The sequence below is a fragment of the Sinohyriopsis cumingii genome, chromosome 3 (assembly GCF_028554795.1).
Source record: "Sinohyriopsis cumingii isolate HCF-2022 chromosome 3, ASM2855479v2, whole genome shotgun sequence".
Taxonomy (NCBI): domain Eukaryota; kingdom Metazoa; phylum Mollusca; class Bivalvia; order Unionida; family Unionidae; genus Sinohyriopsis; species Sinohyriopsis cumingii.
Window position 1 is genome coordinate 59,546,859 of NC_142963.1, and position 24,927 is coordinate 59,571,785.

Here is a 24,927-nt window from a genome sequence, read left to right on the forward strand (position 1 = left end):
CATTATTGAATAATACAGTACATGTACAGTTAGTAAATACATGTACATGTACAGTACATGTATACAGTATGATGTAATAAAATAAAATGTGCATGATTCAGTTATATGGAAAGCTCATGAATCCAGACATATTCACTGGAAACGAAGTAGTCCTGATTTACGAGGTTCCACTGTACTGCTGTTGTTGTTGTTGTTGTAGGGTTTAACGCCATTTTTCAGCACAAAATAGGCTATACATATACAGTATTAATGGTGGAGGAAGAACCCAGGAAAACCCCAGAAAAAACCACTGACCCACAAGAAGTTACTAGCAAGCTTTCTCACATACCTACACTGGCTGAGCTGAGACTCAAACACATGCTGACTGAGATGAGATGGCAGTGATCCGTAACAGTGAGTGCTTTAGACCACTCTGGGCTCCTCCACTGTACTGTAGATAACACAAACCCTATACTGATATCAGTAATCACAAATTAGCCAGAAAAAGATAAAAAAAGTGATTGATCTTTTTATGTCACAAAATGGGTACACTATAAAAAATACCCACATAGCATGTGAGGTGGCAATAGTTCAAAAGAATACTGACAAAATACCTGAAACACCACATGTCAGTAATATCAATGAGACACACTACCAAGAGTCCCTTGAAAGGACTGACACTCTACTAGGTTAAATTAATTTCCAAGAATTCTAGATGACCATTACTTCCTTTTAACTGCTGAGTGTTGAAATCATATCAGATATTCCTCAACAACAACATTTTAATTCATATTAGAAGTCAGATTTTTCATTTAGGAAAAAGCAGACATCATTAAAAGTATTTTGGTGGTGCCCCAACCCCACATGTAAAAATGATCATCTCATTCAGGGGAAGTTGGGGACAAGATTTTCAAGACCGCTGTCATGGCAGCCATACTGGATGTACAAATGGCTCCATTTTTATATAGGAAAAACCAGGTATCATACGAAGTCTACTGGTGAAAACCCCATACTGATATAGCCATCAAGTTGGATGAAGTAGAAACAACATTATCAAGATGGCCACCATACTGAGGGTCAATTTGTATCTTTTTCATTCAGGACCAACTGGACACCACTGGCCCTCTTCTGATGTAAACCTAAAATTTAAGAGCAGCAATAACAAGATTTTCATATGGAACATCAGATCAGCACCATTTTACTTTAGGATCAAAAAAGACATAAGATGTCTTCTTGTAAAGCACATGATTTCCATTTAGGACCAGCCAGGCATCTTAAGAAGTCTTCAAGTGAAGCACACCATTTCCATTTAAGAGTGTGCGTGTGATTTGGATTTTGAACGTAACTTTAAAATTTTAAAAAATTTCAGATGTATCGCCATGATGTCTGCAGTGTGGCAGTTTATAGTGATGTCTAGCACTGAGGCATCATGCTGCAGACATGTAGCATGATGTCCCACCCAGTCATATTATCCTGACACCAGGCCGACCTGTCCTAACACTGACCTCATAATGCTGAGTGCCTAGCACGGCAGCTGCCAGTACCATTTTTATAAATCTTTGGTATGACTCGGTTAGGTAAATCCATGACCTCCTGCATTTGAGGCAGATGACCATCTAGGCATCAATAGAAGTCTTCAAGCAAAAGAACACCATTTCCATTTAGGACCAACTAGGCATCATAAGAAGTCTTAAAAGTGAAAGCACAATGTTGATATGAACAGCCATCTAGAAATAATTTTACTTTCCAGATAGCCATTGTGGCAGCCATAATGGAGGTCAAACTGACACCATTATCATGTATGAAGAGCAAGAAATTTTTCAGGGAAAACCCCATACTAAAACATGTATAATCATTTATTCCAGAAAGGTACCAGTAATGAAAAAAGAATTTCATGATGGCCATTGTGGTGGTCAATATCTTAGAACAGCATTTTCATCGAGGACCAACAAGACAATCATAAAAAGTCTGCTAGTAAAAAGCCCATGTTGATACAAGCATCCATTAAGAAGCAGTAGCTATACAAAGTTTCTCAACAAGGCAGTAATGGCAGCCTGAATTGGATGTGCAAGCAGGACTATTTTCATTTAGGACCAACCTGACATCATAAGAACTCTTCTGGTGGAAACCCCATGTCAATAAGACTTTTAATTTTATTCAGAAGGAGTAACAATATCATGACTTTCAAGATGGCTGCTCTGGTAGCCATATTGGATATCAAATCAGCACTATATTCATTTAAGGCCAACTAGATAACATAAGAAGTCTTTCAGTGAAAACCCCATGCCAATATATATCAACCATCCATTCACAAGTAAAGTTTATTAAGATTTTCAAGTACCACCATTTTAATTTAGGACTAACAAGACCATGGGATGAAGATGACTGCAACGTTTCATGTTAATACTCCATGTAGTTTAGGAAGAGTAACAATAACATTTCTAATCAATGGATTGACAAAAGATGACAGACAATGGACAGTGGACAGATGAAAGATTGTCCCACAAGGTTTTCTGACCTATGACCAGCAGAGCTAAAGACTGGTATGCTACATTATGGAAGACAATAAACTTGACAAGAATGTTCCACTGTCAGGGTACGCACTCGGACTGAGGCTCGCTGGAGTCAAATATCATACAGTGTTTCCGATATTTGATAACACAATACCACCTCCTCTCTGAGATTTGTGATACATGATAACACAATACCACCTCCTGAGATTTGTGATGCTTGATAATACCACCTCCTCTATGAGATTTGTGATACTTGATACCGGTAACACAATACCACCTCCTCTCTGAGATTTGTGATACTTGATAACACAATACCACCTCCTCTCTGAGATTTGTGATACTTGATAACACAATACCACCTCCTCTGAGATTTGTGATACTTGATAACACAATACCACCTCCTCTCTGAGATTTGTGATACTTGATAACACAATACCACCTCCTCTCTGAGATTTGTGATACCTGATAACACAATACTACCTCTTCTCTGAGATTTGTGATACTTGATAACACAATACCACCTCCTCTCTGAGATCTGTGATACTTGATAACACAATACTACCTCTTCTCTGAGATTTGTGATACTTGATAACACAATACCACCTCCTCTCTGAGATTTGTGATACTTGATAACACAATACCACCTCCTCTCTGAGATTTGTGATACTTGATAACACAATACCACCTCCTCTGAGATTTGTGATACTTGATAACACAATACCACCTCCTCTCTGAGATTTGTGATACTTGATAACACAATACCACCTCCTCTCTGAGATTTGTAATACCTGATAACACAATACTACCTCTTCTCTGAGATTTGTGATACTTGATAACACAATACCACCTCCTCTCTGAGATCTGTGATACTTGATAACACAATACTACCTCTTCTCTGAGATTTGTGATACTTGATAACACAATACCACCTCCTCTCTGAGATCTGTGATACTTGATAACACAATACTACCTCTTCTCTGAGATTTGTGATACCTGATAACACAATACTACCTCTTCTCTGAGATTTGTGATACTTGATAACACAATACCACCTCCTCTCAAAGATTTGTGATACCTGATAACACAATACCACCTCCTCTCTGAGATTTGTGATACTTGATAACACAATACCACCTCTTCTCTGAGATTTGTGATACTTGATAACACAATACCACCTCCTCTCTGAGATTTGTGATACTTGATAACACAATACCACCTCCTCTGAGATTTGTGATACTTGATAACACAATACCACCTCCTCTCTGAGATTTGTGATACTTGATAACACAATACCACCTCCTCTCTGAGATTTGTGATACTTGATAACACAATACCACCTCCTCTCTGAGATTTGTGATACTTGATAACACAATACCACCTCCTCTCTGAGACTTGTGATACCTGATAACACAATACTACCTCTTCTCTGAGATTTGTGATACTTGATAACACAATACCACCTCCTCTCTGAGATCTGTGATACTTGATAACACAATACTACCTCTTCTCTGAGATTTGTGATACTTGATAACACAATACCACCTCCTCTCTGAGATCTGTGATACTTGATAACACAATACTACCTCTTCTCTGAGATTTGTGATACTTGATAACACAATACCACCTCCTCTCAAAGATTTGTGATACTTGATAACACAACACCACCTCTTCTCTGAGATTTGTGATACCTGATAACACAATACTACCTCTTCTCTGAGATTTGTTCACTACATGAGATGCTATTCTCCTATGATGTGTTTAATGTTCCAAAGCTTGTCTGTGGAGTTTTCAATGGCACACATTTAGCCAGGTATATGGAAAATGGTGATTTACGGTATATGGAGGCTCATTCTACTTCATTCATGCAAGTTCAATATAATATACACCAGAGTAGGGTGCTGCTACTGAGACTGATAACCACTGTAAAACATAGATCATATTATGCCTTTCATGCCATGATAAGAATATCAAGCCAACTTACCTCTTATCTCAGCCAACAGCAGTCAAGCCCCTCTGGCCCCAGTCTCCAAATTCCCCTCAGAATAGAACACACTCACCACAACTGTATGATTTCACAATCACTATAAAACAACAACCAGACAAGGGGAAGATTTCAGGTATGGGTCACATGACCCCATGCAACTCATCTTCAGTTCATTACCATGACACCAGCTGCAGAATTTGGAACACCTCTAGCCAGATGCTGATTACAGCAAGAGCTTTGAAATATATGACAGCCTGCATCCAATGAAGATAAGAAATATATCTCAATTTTCAAATAGCTAATATGGGTCTAAACAGCATAAAATACTCAACTCCACATTTGCTTTCTGTTCTGTTTTATCTCAGTAATAGTAGGGCAGTACCAGTAGGTAGTGCCAAATCATAACTCAACCTTACAGATTACAACTGCAAGGCAGATGGCCTAAGAGGTATTCCACTCAATTTGAGGTTCTTTATATGAATGAGTTGGAAGATAAAAAGGCACTACTGAATTGTAAGAGAATGGCTGTTCTATAAAGCTACCTCTGGGTCTCCATTAACACAGCATTTCTTCAGAAAATACCTAACTGAATTCATAGTCATGTTGTCATTAGTGTTTACTTGCTTTTTATAGTCATATTGCTTCTGAAATTCCATCAGGACTTTCCTACATGGTCACTTCTTAGTGACCAGATAGCCTATTTATTGTCTGCAAATATGAGAACTATGTACGTTACAGTGAATTGTTTTTTGTGGGGTTTTTTAAGGTGGTGTAGTGTTACTCAAGCCCTAAGTAGAACTTCTCAAGTCAATTCTATTAAAAAAAATTGACACTCTGTCAAGAAAAGATAGTTTTAGTGACCTAGTTTTGATGTGGTAGCACTGTCATTCTTGGCATAAAAAAATAATCTGAAAAGGATGCTGACAAACTATCAATACAAACTAAGGGAAGATAACTATTCAGGGGCCATAACACATCTATGTGATGATGCTTGAAATATAACTCCTTCCTGGACTCATCAATACATCACATACGAAGATATGAACTAAACAAGAAGAAAAATAATGAAAAGGAATGTAATTCTGTCCAAAATGGAGCAGACAAGACAAAACCCGCAAAATACATTGCATCAAAAAATGTTGAATGATTCTTGGGCTATGATGATTACGAGCAAATTTCCAAATTTTGATGCAAAGACAAGAATTTACCAGACAAGTAGCATAGATCTGTCCAAAAATGGAACAGATGAGTCAAAACCCATTAAAAGGCATATGTATGCATACAAGACAATGTTCACACCAGAACATGCTGAATGGTTCTTGAGCTGTTACAAGCAATATCACATGCTAAGATACAAAATGGTTCTAACTGCATATAAGTTTTAAATCATGTCAAGAGTTACCTCAAGAGTGTCACATTTATGTAATGAAGCCAATGTATCTTGATAATCTTCATGTTTTGCCTACCCTTAATCATTGTGGACTGTCACACTGATTAAACGTTATCATAAGACATAAATATAAACAAATACCTGATGAACAAGCAAATGGTTGTTGTTCTTGTTGTTCTTGTTGTTGTTGTTGTTATGGAGTTAAATGCCATTTTTCAGCGCAAGATAGGCTATACGTGGCAGCCAGTATAACCGGTGGAGGAAGAACAAGGGAAACCCTGAGAAGAACCACTGACCCATGAAAAGCTATTGGCAAGCTTCTTCATGTACCCACACTGGCCAAGCCTGAGACTCAAACAAACAGGTGAAATGGCAGTGATCTCTAACGGTGTTTGCTTTAGACCACTCTGCTGCTCAGGGCCCTATGAGCAATGGTCAATAAATAGAAACGTCTTGTAACAAAAATTGCTACAAAAAAGAAAGTTACATTCAAAATCAAACATACAATTGTCTATGTATTTTTTTGCCTAAAAATGTTAATGCCTATATTAATGCCTCATTCCTATCATTTTCAGCAAATATTTATGGCTTTTGCAACTTGCAAATCTGGTTTGGTTTTGTGGTATTAAATGACGTTTTTCCACACATTATAGGCTATACATGACAGCCAGTATATTTTTTAGAGAAGAACCTGAGAAAACCCTGGAAAGAACCACCAATCCACAGGAAGTTACCAAAAAGCTTTAGCACACACCCATGTTTGTTGAGCCAAAACTTTAATTGACATGGACAGAGGTGAGACCTGAGGGATGTTACAGTGAATGCCTTAAACCACTCAGCCACTTGCAAATTTGGCAAGTGATAGTGAAAACACGTTGGGCTATTCACCTCAAGATGCATCCATATCCGCTATAGTGACTGTAGGTTAAATTGCATCCAGGATATTGAAGGTGCAATGAAAAGTTAGCTGAAAATACAAGTCACTCAAGTATGAAAATCATACCATAGAGCCCTTCTTCCAGAATGGCAAAGTTGCTCACTTTGAGATGCATCAACAAACTAATTTTCAACATGCTGAGAGCATAGATTGAGGCATTTTACATTTAATTACAAGAAGACACATTGCATTTAAAAGGAACTAATGGATAGAACCAGAACACAAATTTCAATTGATAAAAAAAAATATTTAATTTGTATTTATTTATTAAAGTACTGCCTCCACTCAGCGTAAGTGACATTTTGATTGATCGAAATTTCCATACATATCGTTAATTGAGGTGTACTAGGAATGTTGTTTGGAAAGAAATTGTAAAAAAAATGTATGACTTATTTTTAAATTTGATATTTCATAATGTTGATTAAAATTTCCAGGTCCTATCTACCTTTTTCGACAATAAAATGAGTGACAAAGTTTCTGTTACCAATTTTGACCACAATTTTCTTCAAGTTCAACAAATAGGGATCAATTTTTGGGGTATTTTCTGGTTTAAAAAATGGGATCCACGCCTGACCCCACGTTATAAGCAGGTTCGCGAGTTATCAGGGTGCGAGTTATTAAAGGAGTGGTGTATGCAGTTGTTTCCAGCATACAATTGAAAGGTCATTAATCAAATGTCTGGGGTCCCTTTTTACACCGAATAACAGTAATTTTCTTCCTTAAAATATTTTTTTTACATGTAACCCATATATTCTACTTCATTTTTACTGATCACCAAATGCTGGCACTAACATGGATACTGTCCTCCAACCCAACCCCCACTAAACAGCTGAAGGACTGAGATAGGTGGAAACCATTTCTATGTCCCCTCACCTGAGAAGTGAAGGACAAGAAATGCACTGAATATTTGTGTGTGTGTCATTGGGTGTGGATTTTAATGAAGCTTTAACAATTTGAGTCATATTGCTACGATGTCTGCAGAACTTCCTGGTGCTCTGTTACTTCCATAAAACTGCTAGTGTACATTATTATTCAACTTAAGTTAATAATTGTTTGGTTTTCTTTTACAAAATTAAATTTAAAGTCATTATATTAATGTTTAGCCCCCATGTAGGGTACTGACCAATTAATTTTCTGGGAAGAGGAAAGGCTTGAGAATTGCCCTGATTTATAGAAAAAAGATGTAATTATTTTCACTATAGTAGTTGAAAATAATAAATTATCTTTAGGTAAAAAAAAATCTCAGGACAAAAGAAAATCCCCCTCCCCCCCGCATATTAAATGATCCACCCCTAACCAGTTTGTTTCCAAATGAAGGTTCAATGCAATTACCCAATTGTTGTTTACAAAAATAATGTGTTCATATGTAGTTACGTTTGACTTGCATCTCAGCACATTAATGGCTATATGGTAGTGTGCAAAAACAAACTTAACAGTCACTTGCATAAAGTAATCACCTGTATTAAACAGCCACTTTTTGAAGGTCAAATAAACTAATTTTTACCACAGAATTGAGCCTCTGTTATGCATGCACTTATCTTCAAAGGCCACTTTTCTCAGGTCCCAAACATGGCTGCTAAAGACAGGCTTGAATGTAACAAACATGCAAAATATGAGTGGCGTTTTTGCATATATTTAATGCAAGTGGGACCTGGTCTTGGTTTTAACATCATACAGTTGAAGCAAGGTGAAATAACCCATAATATTCTGCATGAATAGGAATTACAAGGCAGGAAAAGCCTGAATCAGCAAGCACCTGATGCTGAAAATAGACCCCCAGATGTATGCCTCTAAAAATAGCAAATAGTTTTGGCAATGGAGTATTGAGCTCCAGTCTGGAATGCTACTGAACTTCAAGGATTTATTCCCATTTCCTAACTAGCATTGAAAATCAAAACGTGGAACACTCCCACCTGACTCATTCCTGTCTGGAACAGTATAGCAGACCTTGGAGTAAGAGTGCTTCAGTCGGCTACCTATGTTACAAGATTCTGCACTCATTCCAAGTTGCATACAAAAGTACCAGTAATTTACAAATACACAAATTTACACTGAAAATCTTGATGTTTGCCTCATTAAAATATCATGCATTCAGTAAACATCCACAACATTTTATGTAATTTGCTGATCTGCGAATGTGTGTATTGTGGAAAACATTGCTACAAAATTAGCTTTCAACTTCTGATGAATTTTAAAATATTTTTCTGCATACGAAAATTGTGTGGTTATTATGCTCCTCAAAATGACCATACTTAATACATGTGTATTCTCCCATGAAAATGCACTCTGATTTTAAAATCTGTAAATGATGTCTGAAATTTCACCAAGATCTTATATTTGATATCTCGGCATGATATCCTTGAAGATCCATCTACACAAGAAGTGTTATGACCATACTGTACAGAATTTAGGTTAACTTTCAGCTTTCCTTTCAGTCATAGGGTAACCATTTGTAGTTGTGTGCTGACCAGGTAAACACTGACTGAGATGAGTAAAACTTGACTTTTTCCTTTGTACACATGAAAATCAGATGCCAATTTAAACCAAGAGAATATATCCAAGTGCATTTTCTACTCTTAGCATAAATCTGAGTGCATTTTCTACTCTTATCATAAATCTGAGTGCATTTTCTACTCTTAACAAGTGCTCAAGTTCAACATTATTCAAAATTCAACGTGTGTCAGTTATGGATTACTTCCTACCTGCTGTCAGTCTAGAATATGTCAAACAGGAAGCCTGTTTCATATGTTTATGCAGGTACAGTATATGGTACAAACCTGCCACTAAAATAGATAAAAATAATGAAAATATCACGCTGGAGTTTTCGACATTGTTCATATTTACAGGGACTCTTTTAGTATTCTAGGCATTAATTTTATGTCAAGAATTTTCCCTTTCAATAAGCTTACATGTATCATTCGGAGTGGGACCTCTGAGAAGTTTGGTGGTGAGTGTCATAATTTTGATTTTTTTTATCTTGTCAGACAGTAGTAGACCTTCCACTGGTCACCAATCTTTTAAAGACTAAAATGCTATGCAATGCATTGCGTCAAGCTGAAGTGAAGATGCCAGCAAATATTTAGATGTGTATGTAATTACCTTTTACAAGGAAAATGTCAGTAACTTACAAATGAAAAAAGTACTTGAATACAACTGAATCCCAACATTTACATAATCCACGGCATCCATTGCAACCTATTTATAGACCACACAATGCATGGCATCCATTGCAACCTATTTATAGACCACACAATGAATGGCATCCATTGCAATCTATAGAACATGCAATGCATGGCATCCATTGCAACCTATATATAGACCACACAATGTATGGCATCCATTGCAATCTATTTATAGAACATGCAATGCATGGCATCCATTGCAATCTATTTACAGAGCACACAATGCATGGCATCCATTGCAATCTATTTACAGAGTACACAATGCATGACATCCATTGCAATCTATTTACAAAGCACACAATGCATGGCATCCACTGCAATCTATTTACAGAGCACACAATGCATGGCATCCATTGCAATCTATTTACAGAGTACACAATGCATGACATCCATTGCAATCTATTTACAAAGCACACAATGCATGGCATCCACTGCAATCTATTTACAGAGCACACAATGCATGGCATCCATTGCAATCTATTTACAGAGCACACAATGCATGGCATCCACTGCAATCTATTTACAGAGCACACAATGCATGGCATCCATTGCAATCTATTTAAAGAGCATGCAATGCATGGCATCCACTACAATCTATTTACAGAGCACACAATGCATGGCATCCATTGCTTTCTATTTACAGACCACACAATGCATGACATCCAATGCAATCTATTTAAAAAGCATGCAATGCATTGCATCCATTGCAATCTATTTACAGAGCACACAATGCATGGTATCCATTGCAATCTATTTAAAAAGCATACAATGCTTGGCATCTACTGCAATCTATTTAAAGAGCACACAATGCATGGCATCCATTGCAATCTATTTACAGAGTACTCAATGCATGTAGTTCACTGCAATCTATTTACAGAGTACACAAAGCATGGCATCCATTGCAATCTATTTACAGAGTACACAATGCATGGCATCCATTGCAATCTATTTAAAGAGCACACAATGCATGACATCCACTGCAATCTATTTACAGAGCACACAATGCAAGGCATCCATTGCAATCTGTTTAAAGAGCAAACAATGCATTGTATCCAATGCAATCTATTTACAGAGCACATAATGGCATGGCATTCACTGCAATCTATTTACAGACTACACAATGCATGGCATCCATTGCAACTATTTAAAGAGTACACAATGTATGGCATCCATTGCAATCTATTTACAGAGTACACAATGCATTGCATCCATTGCAGTCTATTTACAGAGCACACAACGCATGGTATCCATTGCAGTCTATTTACAGAGCACATAATCCATGGCATCCATTGCAATCTATTTACAGAGCACACAATGCATGACATCCAATGCAATCTATTTACAGAGCACATAATGGCATGGCATTCACTGCAATCTATTTACAGACTACACAATGCATGGCATCCATTGCAACTATTTAAAGAGTACACAATCCATGGCATCCATTGCAATCTATTTACAGAGTACACAATGCATTGCATCCATTGCAATCTATTTACAGAGCACACAATGCATGGCATCCATTGCAATCTATTTACAAAATACACAATGCATGGCATCCATTGCAATCTATTTATAGAGCACAGAATAAATGGCATCCATTGCAATCTATTCATAGAGGCACATTATATGACATTCACCGCAATCTATTTATAAAGCACACAATGCATGGCATCCACTGCAATTTATTTACAGAGTACACAATGCATTGCATCCATTGCAGTCTATTTACAGCGCACACAATGCATGGTATCCATTGCAGTCTATTTACAGAGCACATAATCCATGGCATCCATTGCAATCTATTTATACACCACACAATGCATGGCATCCATTGCAATCTATTTACAAAATACACAATGCATGGCATCCATTGCAATCTATTTACAAAATACACAATGCATGGCATCCATTGAAATCTACTTACAAAATACACAACGCACGGCATCCATTGCAATCTATTTTACAGACCACACAATGCATGACATCCATCGCAATCTAATTACAGAGCACAGAATAAATGGCATCCATTGAAATCTATTTACAAAATACACAATGCATGGCATCCATTGAAATCAATTTACAAAATACACAATGCATGGCATCCATTGCAATCTATTAACAAAATACACAATGCATGACATCCATTGCAATCTATTTACCGAGGCACAATATATGACATTCACTGCAATCTATTTATAACTCGCACACTGCATGACAAGCATTGCAATCTTTTCAGAGAGCACACAATGTAAAGACAACAGCTAACTAGTAGAAATGTAAATGGAGTCATTATGCAGAAACATTCTAGTTCTTCTGGTTAATCAGCAATGTTTTCCTTTATGACACCCTTAAGTTGCTCTCTAAAAACTGACATTTGACTCAAATGGACTATTTAGCATCAAAATACTGTAACAACATAAACAAAATCTGTGAATTCTTCTCAAGAATTCTTTCAAAAATAGAAGTCAATAACATTTACCTTGCATCAAAGTACATGTCTGGACTTGTAGATACCATCAATAATAACACAAGAAATGACATTATTAATTACAAAAAGATACAATGTCACAAGACCAGATATTTTACAAATAGAATGTTGTTTTTTTTCTTTTTTTTTTCTTTCTCTTTTACTTTCATTTTTATTTTATCTTTTTGCCAAAAAATCTATTGTTGTGAAATTAGACATTCATATCAATCACTGTCTTAAACTGTGAAACCAGACTTAAATATCAATCACTGTCTGAAACTGTGAAACCAGACTTAAATATCAATCACTGTCTGAAACTGTGAAACCAGACTTAAATATCAATCACTGTCTGAAAACTATGAAATCAGACTTGCTTCTCAAGCAGTCTGAAAACAGTGAAGCCAGACTTGTTTATCAAGCACAATTCAACTACTTTCAGGTTTACAAAAGTTGTTGCCCTTGTATTGGACATAGTCCTTAAGTAGTTGCCTCCCTTGCACCAATGGAAGCCCTCTTAGTGGAATCGGGGTCACAATTAATACTTCCAGTTCAGTACCCACGAATGTAGTTCTAGTCTATTTTTAGAACATTTTTTCCTCTCTCATTTTGGTGGTGATAGAAGAGTTTTATTTATGCATTTTTGGAAGGAATTTAAAGGTAACTGTTTATTCTTGATAATATGAGCTCAGGGTGTTGTTGTCTGTGTATTTTGGCGACAGTGCACTGAGTAAAAAGGCCTTGGTGATGATCCGGACGTGAAATCTGTGTTCTGTTTACATGCTGCTATGTTGACAGTCCAGCATCTCAAAAACGAGCAGGTCAACCTTTGACAAGACCTTCACCATGAAGTCATCTTTGAAGGTATTTTAGATTAACATATGATTTGCATTGATTGTCACATGGTGGAAAGGTCAGTACTGAGAAACAAATGTAGAGAACATATAGTAAAATTAATTGTGTTTTATGTCCTAGTGTAAAAGATTACACTGATCATGTTAAGCAAGCCTCCAAAGAAGTTAAGCAAGCTTCCAAAGGATTTAATCAAACTTAATTCCTATTTAATTTCTGAGCCCACAAACAAATAGACCATGCTGTACTAAAAGCTTCAAGGAAACATTAAGAAATATTATTGATTTTGTCAATATTTTACTAAATGTATTTTGCACAGGGGCATCTTTAAATCCTTTAAGCCCAACATTTTGACCTAAATGGTCACTGACTAAACTCGCTTATAAGTCAAGTCCAAATGGCAATTACCTGATGAATCAGCAAACAAAATGATTCAAGTTATTGAAGAAATACGCATCACACAGACAATAAACAACACAAGGAAAGTCGTTATTACTTCAATGTCTTCAGTGCACTGCTTCCTTCTAATGCAAGACTGTTTAAAATAAAAGTACCTCGAACAATTTTCTTTGAATTGGATGCCATCATCTTGAAAAATAGTGGTGCAATGATATACCGCTTTACCAGTATATTGCATTTTTCCTGTTCTGGCAATAGATATGGCAATATGATTATCAGTACATTTACAATGAGACATTTAAAACAATGCTCCTGTAAAGTTTAAATTAAAACACAGATTAAAAATGTAACTGAGATTTTTATTTGCTGATAATTTGAGTGCTTTCAGGTGTTTGTAGACTTGATTCATTTTTAGGTGAATTTTATATGTTCAGTTGACTACCATCTTACAAAGTCTTATAAATGACATCATTTGGAATGTATTTTTCAACTGGTAAATGTTATAGTGATTATTTTTTTCATAAAATGTTACAACAGTAATGGGGTTTTTATATTGCAATATAAAGCAATATGGTTCTGGGCATACCATTACACCCCTATCACCACTCTGGTGGCCTAGTGGTTAGAGCGTCCGCCTCGGATGCAGGAGGTCATGGGTTCGATCCCTGCTGAGTCATACCAAAGACTTATAAAAATGGTACTAACAGCTGCCTTGCTTGGTGCTCAGCATTAAGAGGTTAGTGTTCGGACTGGTCGGCCTGCTGTCAGAATAATGTGACTGGGTGGGACATCATGCTAAATGTCTGCAGCATGATGCCCCAGTGCTAGACATCACTATAAACTGTCACACTGCAGACATCATAGTGATATGACTGAAAATTTTTTAAAGCTATGTTAAAAATCCAAATCACACACACCTATCAAACAATATGTTTGATTCAAGGCAAGGTCTGTCTATAATTTTTCTAAAACAAAGTTTTGTGGAAACAACATAGCATGTCAAGGACAATGTAAAAACCAATGATAATAAAGTAGCAACAACTTATTAATGCCAAATTTCATATCTGAGTAGCTAGTTTCAAACCTTCAGCCTACTGTATCAATCAGCTGAGATCTAAAGCTAATACAGAAAAGTCCAAAGTGATCCAAATGTCTATGATGCAGGATGGTGAGACTGTTCAGTGTTGGCACCATATCTAGATCTCCTGCATGTAGAGTACACTCATGATAATCATTGCAGAAGTTTTGTTTAGATTTCAGATCTAAACTATTACTGAGTACTGCTGGGCATGTTCTGGTCTTATAATGAAAAACTGCAGACAGAACACACATAGAACAGACTTACTTGTAAGTCAAGACCAACTCTGTGTGTGTGTGTGTGTGTGTATATATATATATATATATATGGTAAATGGTGAGAACATTCACAGCAGCCTTACTTTGATATCACTGTGATGAACAACAGATGTATTTTTTAAAAATATTTATCATAATTCATATTGTGAAAGCATTAAACAGAGCCCCCTCTTTACAATACTGTGCATGGAAACCATCAAAATTACTCATGTTATAAGCAAGGGGGGCGTTTCATAATGATGGAATTTTCTGCAAGTGTGTCAGAACAGTGCACATGAATACCAGCATAAGGTATTCAGTGATAGGAAATCATTTAATTATTTCTAACTAGCCAAGAACTAGAATTTCATTACCCAGTACATAATTCAAGCAGCAGTGATAAACTAAATTAAAACAATAAGATGGGGTCCATGACCACTACTGTATATACTCACTTATGAATCAAGTCTAAATGCAAACTGCATAGACCCAGATCTGCCATTGCATAATGTGCAGACAGATCTGGATCTGTGCAGTTTGTTAGGATTAATCAGTAAAACAAACAACACAGACCCTGATATGCAGGTGCATTATGTGACAACAGAATAGGATCTTTCTTGCTTGCAGTTTGACTCAACTTATAAACGAATACATACGGTATGTTACAAGAGGGAAGCAATATAATGAAGTTTTTTTTTTATAGTGAGGGACCACTATTCTTAAGGTAAAATGTTTCAATAGCTGCCATATGCTTTCCTTTTTCTTGCAAACACGAAATAACCTTTTGCAGTACACGATATAATGGGTGCATCTAACTCATTCAAGCACCAGGTATGCACACAAAATCAACCTATATTGTAAAATTCAAAATGTAAACAGACTTTACTGGCACATACACATGCAGCTGTTATCTAATCACACTGTAGTACATGTAGGGGTGCTTAAGCACCTATGATACTTAATAACAAGTCATAGAAGTAAAATGAGTGGATATACATGACAAATTTGGAACACCCTAACTATATCCAGGTATAAATGTCTTTGTGTGTTGCGATATTTTTTCAGTATGGCTTTGATTTATCTGCAAAGTCCTCATTGTAAACAGCCTTGTACCAGAATTTATTACACTCAAAAACCATTTGATGACTTTTACTGCAGGTGAAGCAAAGTGCATGCCTGTGTTTGCCACCATTAACAAAAATAGCACAGAAATTATGCCTCAATTTTCGAGATAATCACCACAATGCATTATATGAATCGAGCACTTGTGTAACATTTTTTTTTGCAACAATAAATAAAAGATTTTTTGGGGCAATAAAAAGTAGTAGGCATTAAATAATAAAACCATAATAAATCTCTGCCTGATAAAGAAAACCTGAAGTATACATTAAACAGATGGAGACAAGATCAAATTTCTCATGAAGTGTTTTTACTAGGAATTGCTAACTATATATCCCTGCCTTGCTTTCATCACAAGTGATCCTTCGTTAATCAAAATAATAATTAATTTATCAATCTTTAAACTAATCAATCAAGCAATAATAAATCAATCTGGTATAAATTCAATTGCTAAATTTACATAATTCCTTGAAAAATGAAAAATGAAAAAAGAAAAAAAGAACAACATAGCAATCACTTTTCATAATAATATACTGCTCTGGAGCAATTACCATTAATCCTCACTTATAGGTCATCCAACTGCAAACTGCACAGACCTAGATATACCATCAGGATCTTTATTGTTTGCAGTTTGACTTGACTTATAAGCAAGTATATATGGTAATGGTTATGTAATTTATAGTTTGTGCAGACCTTTTAGACTCTTTCTATGTGCCAAACTGTGATGTGAGAGGACCAGGTTTAATCACCACCACCACCACCACTGCTTTATACCAACTAAGATCCTGTGGACCCATATGGCTGAGTCAACAAAGGCACTTGCCTATAGAGATTACTCACACATCTGACCTCTGTCACACAAGTTTGAGTCTCAGCTGGACCAATGTGGATATGTGAGAAAGTTTGTGAGTAGCTATCTATCTATGGGTCCTTGTTTCTACCAGGGGTTTCCCCAGGTTTTTCCTCTGCCAAATATACTGGCTGCAATGTATCAATGTATAGCCTTTAATGTGCTAAAAAGATTCAGCTCAAGCAACAATTTATATATAAATAACCTAACTTCTGAATTCTATAAAAAAAGGTATATATATATATTAATATATATATATATATATATATATATATATATATATATATATATATATATATATATATATATATATATACACACACACACCACATTCATAAAATATAACATGGCATTTAAAGTGTTGGTATAAAGCAATTCAATATACCAATACTATTGGTATATCAAATTGTGATCTGCCCATGGCTCATAACACGCATACATAAACATTCTAGCGAACATCTGCAGCTGATTCTAAATCAATTATGAGTTTTCACACATTTATCATTAGCGACATATGAAAAAAACGATAAAAAGTATTAATAATCCTTATTTTCTGAATGAATTTAATATGGTACACATTTTCGTCACAATCCTTTCTGATTTCTGTTCCCCTCTCCCCTCTAATGCATAATGGACAAACTACGCAGAAATGTGGAGTGAGAGAGAAAATAAATATAGGCTGGACTTAAACCTTGAAACAGAATTTACACCAAGTAACCTACAAGAATATGGTTCTTCGTAACGATATGTGTGCACTTTCCTTGGGATTTGGCTACAGTGTTTAACAAAGATACAAAGCTGCAAACCACATCAACATTATACAGTAAATTCATCAGTTACTCTGTATAGACTGTGATGTATTTAATGCCTTGTTTTTGTTTTTGTTTCTATCTCTTAAACATACTACATGTATAATGTTCTAAAAATCGATTATTATTACTTAAATATAAAAATGTCCAAAGGCCTTTCTCCATCTCTCTCTCTCAATCAATCAACTATCGTAGCAAGATACAGGCTAAAATCTATGAAATGATGAATGTAGGGGATTTAGTTTGTGTCATCCCATGATATCTCTGGACTTATGAATGACAGTAAAAGTTAAGTCAAACTGACCAAAGGATGAGAGAGAGAGAGAGAGAGAGAAAGAAAGAGCAAGAGAGAGAGAGAGAGAGTTTTAAAGTCAAACCTACCACAGAGAGAGAAAGAGTTTTATAAGTCTGAAGTCAAACTAAACAGAGAGAGATAGAGAGAGTGAGAGAGATTTTATGGTCAGTCTGGTGATGTTACTAAAGCAGAATAATGACTTAGAACAACTGTAAATATATTAAAATATTTTAATTACCTCTTGTTGGTTCCTCATTTCGATTAGTTTCTATTCCACATTAATTTCCATGAGCAGGTAGGTGAATGGCTTAGCCTTCATGTGAATGATGTAGCTAACCAAGTGCCTGTAGTACTATACTTTAATTATTAAAACCATGTTTCATGTTTAAATCATAAGTGTGTATTATACTGACTTAATCAATGTGAAGAACAATAGAAACTAAAAAAAGAAAACAATCAACTTATTAATATGCAAAGGTGATTGTGAACAGCCACAAAAGGCACAGAACTACATTTTGTAGCAGACACTCGGGTATGTGAGGAGTTCATTCACTATGTCCATACACAGCTGCCTGTAGTAAATCTTAACTCCATTCAAAGGGCAAATATATGTATTTGTATGTGATATAAATCAAATATACGTACAGTATGTACACTGTATCAATGATATACCACTCACTGTATAAATTTTTCATTAAAAGGAAACTCGGCAAGCCTTGTTTCCTTTTAATGAAAAATGTATACATCTCGTGGTATCTCATTGATACAGCTACATACTATATACACAAATCATATACACAAGTATCTGTACAAGTAATTGTAGAAAGCCTCACCGAAGATTGCTTCTGTAACCAAACTAAGCCTCTTTAAATTGTCGTCATCAACATTATTATTATTATTATTATTATTATTATTATTATTATTATTTGTCCTTTCATATCAGGCTTGAAGAGTGCAAGATGAAACCACAAGAATTTTCTACCAGGTGTCGGCTGTGCCTTTATACGAACTGTCAAAATACAAAATGAGAAAGTCATAATGATTTAAATTAATGTAGTTGGAATACTGGACAATATGTAAGCTAAACACCCTGACAAGAGGAAGTTACTTGACCCATATATTGTAATATAGCAGATCACAGTGACCTCCATTTGGCATATTGTTAGAAACAGACCACTGCTATCTCATAATGTCACACCTAATAAATAACGCAGTTGAGCCATATCTTTTTTGAATCCTTAACTACCAAAAGTACACCCAAGTGTTAATCTTGGATAATTAACTCAATTCAAGCAGTAGGACTTCATCCACCCTGTAAAATTATATACAAAATCAAATTATCCCTTTCTAAACCTCACAACCCTAAATAAAAAAAACTCCAGAATGTCCTCACAACAATGATTTGAGTCGTGACCGGGGGGTTGGGAACAACTGAGATGGGGAAAATACTGTATAACACCCATGATCTACACACATGGGAAACATGGATATGTATGGCTAATTGATTTTCTGGATGATTAGTTTACTTTATCTGCCAGGACCCAAGCTAGCCACAGTTTTTTTTCTGTATGACCTTGTTTAAATTGCTCTAAATTTCATAAATACCTTGTCTATTTAATTTATCTGAATTCTGGTGATGTAAGCCACATGTATATTCACAAAGTGATTACAATGTATTTCAATGTACTGAGACTTGCTTTGACAAATGTGCAAACCCAGCTTTTCCCTAGCACACATTTTGTCTCAATTAATTAAAACTGTTGTGTAATCTCCTTAACTGCGATAATAACAAGTGAATAATCAGCCAACAGCTTAATTAAAACTTTATCACTTTAGGAGCACAAAACAAGAAATATGCTCACAGAATAAAGATAGCCTGCCAATCCTCTTAATGTACAACTCTCAAGCCAAACAAGCACAAGAGGCAGACCTATAGATAAACATAACTAAAGGCACCAAAGTATGGAATGCCAGAGCTGTCTTAAGATAATAATTTTTATTATATGATGTGCTTTTGTACTTATATGATGTGGAAACCTCTTTATATGCGGTGCTTTTGCACTTACATGATGTGGAAACCTCTTTATATGATGTGCTTTTGTAATTACATGGTGTGGAAACCTTTATATGACGTGCTTTTGTAATTATATGATGTGCAAATACACCAGTGTGATCTTTTTTTCATAATATAAAATTGTACAAGGTTGGTCAGACCCCCCAAAATTTGAAGAAATGTTAGGTACGTAGGTTGGTATAAAAACTCTTCGGGAGGGGGGGATTTAGGTAGAGATATGTCCAGATGGATTTAAATCAAGTATAAACTAGGAAATGAGTCAAAACTTATTTTTATGTGTACATATGTGTTGGATGAAGAGAAGGGTATAACTATTTATATGTAAATATTATTGGCATATTCAGAGAGGAACTTGAGGTAGATTAGTTTTGACACACTCTAAATAAAGACAATTTTATTACTATTATTATTATCATTATTATTATTATTATCAAAAACTGACCTAAATGCAAAACTTAACCCAATTTATTGGTCCATGAAGTAAGGGTCAAAGTGACCTAATTATGGAAGGGTGAGACTGTACACTTGAAGACAAATCCATGTGCAAAGATGAATGCCTCTGTACTTAAGAAATTCATGTAACTGCAAAACTTTATTGAAGTCACTTTATGGTAAAGTAACCTACTTTTAGTTGCGTCGTGCTTGAATCATCAAGATGCATTCATTTTAAAAATTACATTATACCAAGCCAAAGAAGGAATTGTTTAAAAAAAGTTTTCAAAATACTGATCCACTGGTATTGAACAACATTCCTTGTGACATAAGGTAGGCTCCTAGCATTTCTTCTTTTCATAATGGATGTCTCAAATAGATGAAGCCTTAAGACATATATACAGTTCTAGTAATATAAATACCACCTGATTTTTTTGTACTATTGCATCATTTTGACATTTGAATTTTTCACTACAGCATGATATTTTATATATTTTTTTGTGTTCACAGATGCCTATGCGTATGTTCCAGGCTTGACACTTTGAATTTTAGTGTAAATAATTTTTTAGTGTTAACCCAAATTGATCAAAGTCTGTTGTATATATTGTACAGAACACCTAGAAGGCATAGAAGGTAGATTAGTTCTTTAACTGATTTATATTCTCTAAATAAAGTCTTTATTATTATTGTTATTATTATTATTATTATTATTACAAAGCAGCATGATTCCATCAATCTCAGTGCTAAATAAACTGACCCAGATACAAAACTTAAAGTCTATGAAACAATGATATGCTGCTATTATCATCAATTTATAATGTCTAACCAGCTGTAGCCAGAGTCCCTAATGCTGGCAACTTGACAGCATTTCAAACCAAATGGAAGCTCTTGACTTAAAGAAGCAGACAGATTGCTTGCTGTCCTTTTCTAGTTTCAAGAACAGTCCATTTCTGCGAGTGTGTCATCTGCATCTAATATTTGCAATGTCTAATTTTAAAATTTCAAATAAAAAAGTGAACAAATAAAAAGGATGAACATTTATTTATATACACATGTTTGAAGAGATGTAACTCCTATATTTACGGAATTATTGTGATTATCAAAAATGGTGAACCACACCACGTTTCTTGAAAATGTAGACTTGCCAATGCAAATATGACAGCCATGCTACTAAAGAAACTCCCAACTGATTCAAAATGCCAACAAGATGACAACGTTAGGGACCCCCATGTGACAAATCATGTTAGAAATTACAAACAACTGAATGAAAGTTATTTTTGTGCATTTTTTATATACTTGATGCTTTCTTTTTCTAAAATGGGGGGGGTGTAATACAACTGGGAGGGTGTGCAAATACTATACCACAAACATTTTACACGGACACACCCCACATATTGGGACAAACTCTCGTAACAATTTCGATCATAAAATCACTTCTTAATCCTGGCATGTGACAAGGTGTGTTCGGGAAGCAGATGTTACAACCTGCCTAGAACACTGCCATCACACACATTTAATGTATCACATGAACAAATATATAACAACCGATACAAGAAATAATGAAACTTTATCATTTTTTATATATATAATTAAACAGCAAAGAAAATAAATATCTAGTGATAGGACTAGAGACTGCTAGGAGACACCTTGGAGACCTGAAGCATGAACTGAAAAGGAAAACTTGAACTTGTGAACAACGCAGCATGCAGACGCTTCATCATAAGGTGGTCTATTTTATACGGTGCATATGGTTATGAATCCCATTTTATCCCAAATCGGAGAACCAGTCACTCGGTACAGTATCGAATTCAAGGGTCACAGACTCAAAAGTGCTATTAACCAACCAAACCACAAGCTATCCCATATGCACAAAGTGTAAATGAACTTTAAGAAGGAAACTGTATTAAGGTAAGTATTTCACAGAACCCAGCAGCTTGCTTATTATCTGCATGCTGATGTACCTGACTTGCAGGGGCCCTGAGTGGCCAAGTGGTCTAAAGCGCTCTCCGTTATGGATCACTGCCATCTCACCTCTGTCTGCGCCGCTTCAAGTCTTGGATTCAGCCAATGTGGGTATGTGAGAAAGCTTGCCAGTAGCTTCTCGTGGGTCGGTGGTTCTTTCCGGGGTTTTCCCGGGTTCTTCCTCCACCATTAATACTGGCCGCCATGTATAGCCTATCGTGTGCTGAAAAATGGCGTTAAACCCCACAACAACAACAACAAAAACAACCTGACTTGCAAAAACACTAATGTAAAGTTTTAATGTTGACATCAATACTGCCATTACTGGAACAAAAGTTACACCTGTGTCTTGCCATGTTATGCAGAAGAGAGGAGAAAATCATACTCATGGAAAAAACAGTGATGCAACATACAGATAATAATACAATCAATAATTCACAAAAAAAAATTACATTTCAAACACAATGAATGCATTAGATTATAATACTTGCCATGTTTAACATGCACCAAACTGCATTGAAGCCTACAGCCAGATCTGCAGTCGCACGACAGCAAACCAGTTATGTGAACTTTCCTTTAACCTTCAGCAGAATACATGCTGTAGAAACTTTTATGCTAATAATTTCATTTTATTATGCATTCAGGTACCATATATATTCTTTTATAAGTAAAGCTGCAAAGAACAAAGACCCTGATCTGCCATAGCATAACGCACCTGCAGATCAGGGTCTATGTTTTTTGTTTTGTTTTACTGATTACTCCTCACCAACTGCAGAGACCAAGATCTACCACTGCATAATGCACCCACAGATTTGTGTCTGTGCAGTGGACTCGTCTTATACGTGAGTACAGATGGTATACATGTACTTAACCAAGTCTCTGTGGTGAAGAAGCTCGTCTCACGATTTCTGTTCAATTAAACACCAATGTATCTGCCTAGCTTGGCTAACCTTGTGTCTTTGGGAAAGACATATTTCTTTCCCATGCAAAAAAGATCCATCAAACTGTTTCCGCATCCTAACATGGCAAAAGAAAAACAAATCAAGCAATACATGTACTTGATAACCACCTGATTCTTGAGGGAGTCAGGCATTACATGCAGACAGGAAGTTGCAACATGTATTTGCCAATTTTCACCTAAGCTAAAGAAATCATCAGACAAAAGGTGCTCCAGAAAAAAGCAACAGTCAGCCGTAACTAAGCTAGAAATCAATTCTGCCAACAGATCAAATATATGCAACAAACTATTTGCTCAACATTCAAACCTAATGTCCGATTTCTTTAGAAAACAAAGATGTGTTGGTAAGGAGTACATTGGCATATTGTTTAGCAGACAAAGTAGTGTTGGTAAGGAGTACCTTGGAATGTTGTTTAGCAGACAGGTGTTGGTAAGGAGTACTTTGGAATGTTGTTTAGCAGACAAAGCAGTGTTGGTAAGGAGTACCTTGGAATGTTGTTTAGCAGACAGGTCTTGGTAAGGAGTACTTTGGAATGTTGTTTAGCAGACAAAGTAGTGTTGGTAAGGAGTACCTTGGAATGTTGTTTAGCAGACAGGTCTTGGTAAGGAGTGCTTTGGAATGTTGTTTAGCAGACAAAGTAGTGTTGGTAAGGAGTACCTTGGAATGTTGTTTAGCAGACAGGTCTTGGTAAGGAGTACTTTGGAATGTTGTTTAGCAGACAAAGTAGTGTTGGTAAGGAGTTCCTTGGCATGTTCTTTAGCAGAAAAAGTAGTATTGGTAATGAGTACCTTAGAATGTTGTTTAGCAGACAGAGGTGTTGGAAAGGAATACCATGGCATGTTGTTTAGCAGACAAAGCAGTGTTGGTAAGGAGTACCTTGGCATGTTCTTTAGCAGACGGAGGTGTTGGTAACAAGTACCTTGGCATATCATTATACAAGCATGTTAACGCTGAATCTTCACATGAAGAACAAGAATATATTCACCCATGTATAACCTACTGCATACAACACAGACCCAGATATAACCTACTGCTTACAACATAGACCCAGATATAACCTACTGCATACAACATAGACCCAGATATCACCTACTGCACACAACAAAGACCCAGATATAATCTAATGCACACAACACATACCCTGATATAACCTACTGCACACAGCATAGACCCAGATATAACCTGGGCACACAACATAGACCCGGATCTACTGTCACATAATTCAAGACGATAAATGAATACCAAACATGGGGGGGGGGGGGCCATTCTTCACTCACACTATAAAAACAGAACAAAAAAAACACTTCTTACTCAGTAATACAATAATCCTACAGAATTAGGATTTAGTTAAGTTTCACAAAGTTATTGTTTAGCAGTAAATTTATTTGA

General features: G+C 35.9%; 1 protein-coding gene across 17 annotated transcripts in view; it reads right to left on the minus strand.

The window, feature by feature from the left end:
- The window catches only part of LOC149802934 (uncharacterized), a 389,228-nt gene that overhangs the window by 315,845 nt on the left and 48,456 nt on the right, over positions 1 to 24,927 (minus strand). The window contains exon 1 of one of the 17 annotated variants that reach the window (XM_089952445.1): positions 4,474 to 4,598. The exons of the other annotated variants lie outside the window; for them this stretch is intronic. The gene's annotated coding sequence lies outside the window, so the exon portion shown is untranslated. Of the gene's footprint in view, positions 1 to 4,473; positions 4,599 to 24,927 lie in introns of those variants that run through there. 17 annotated transcript variants of the gene reach the window in all.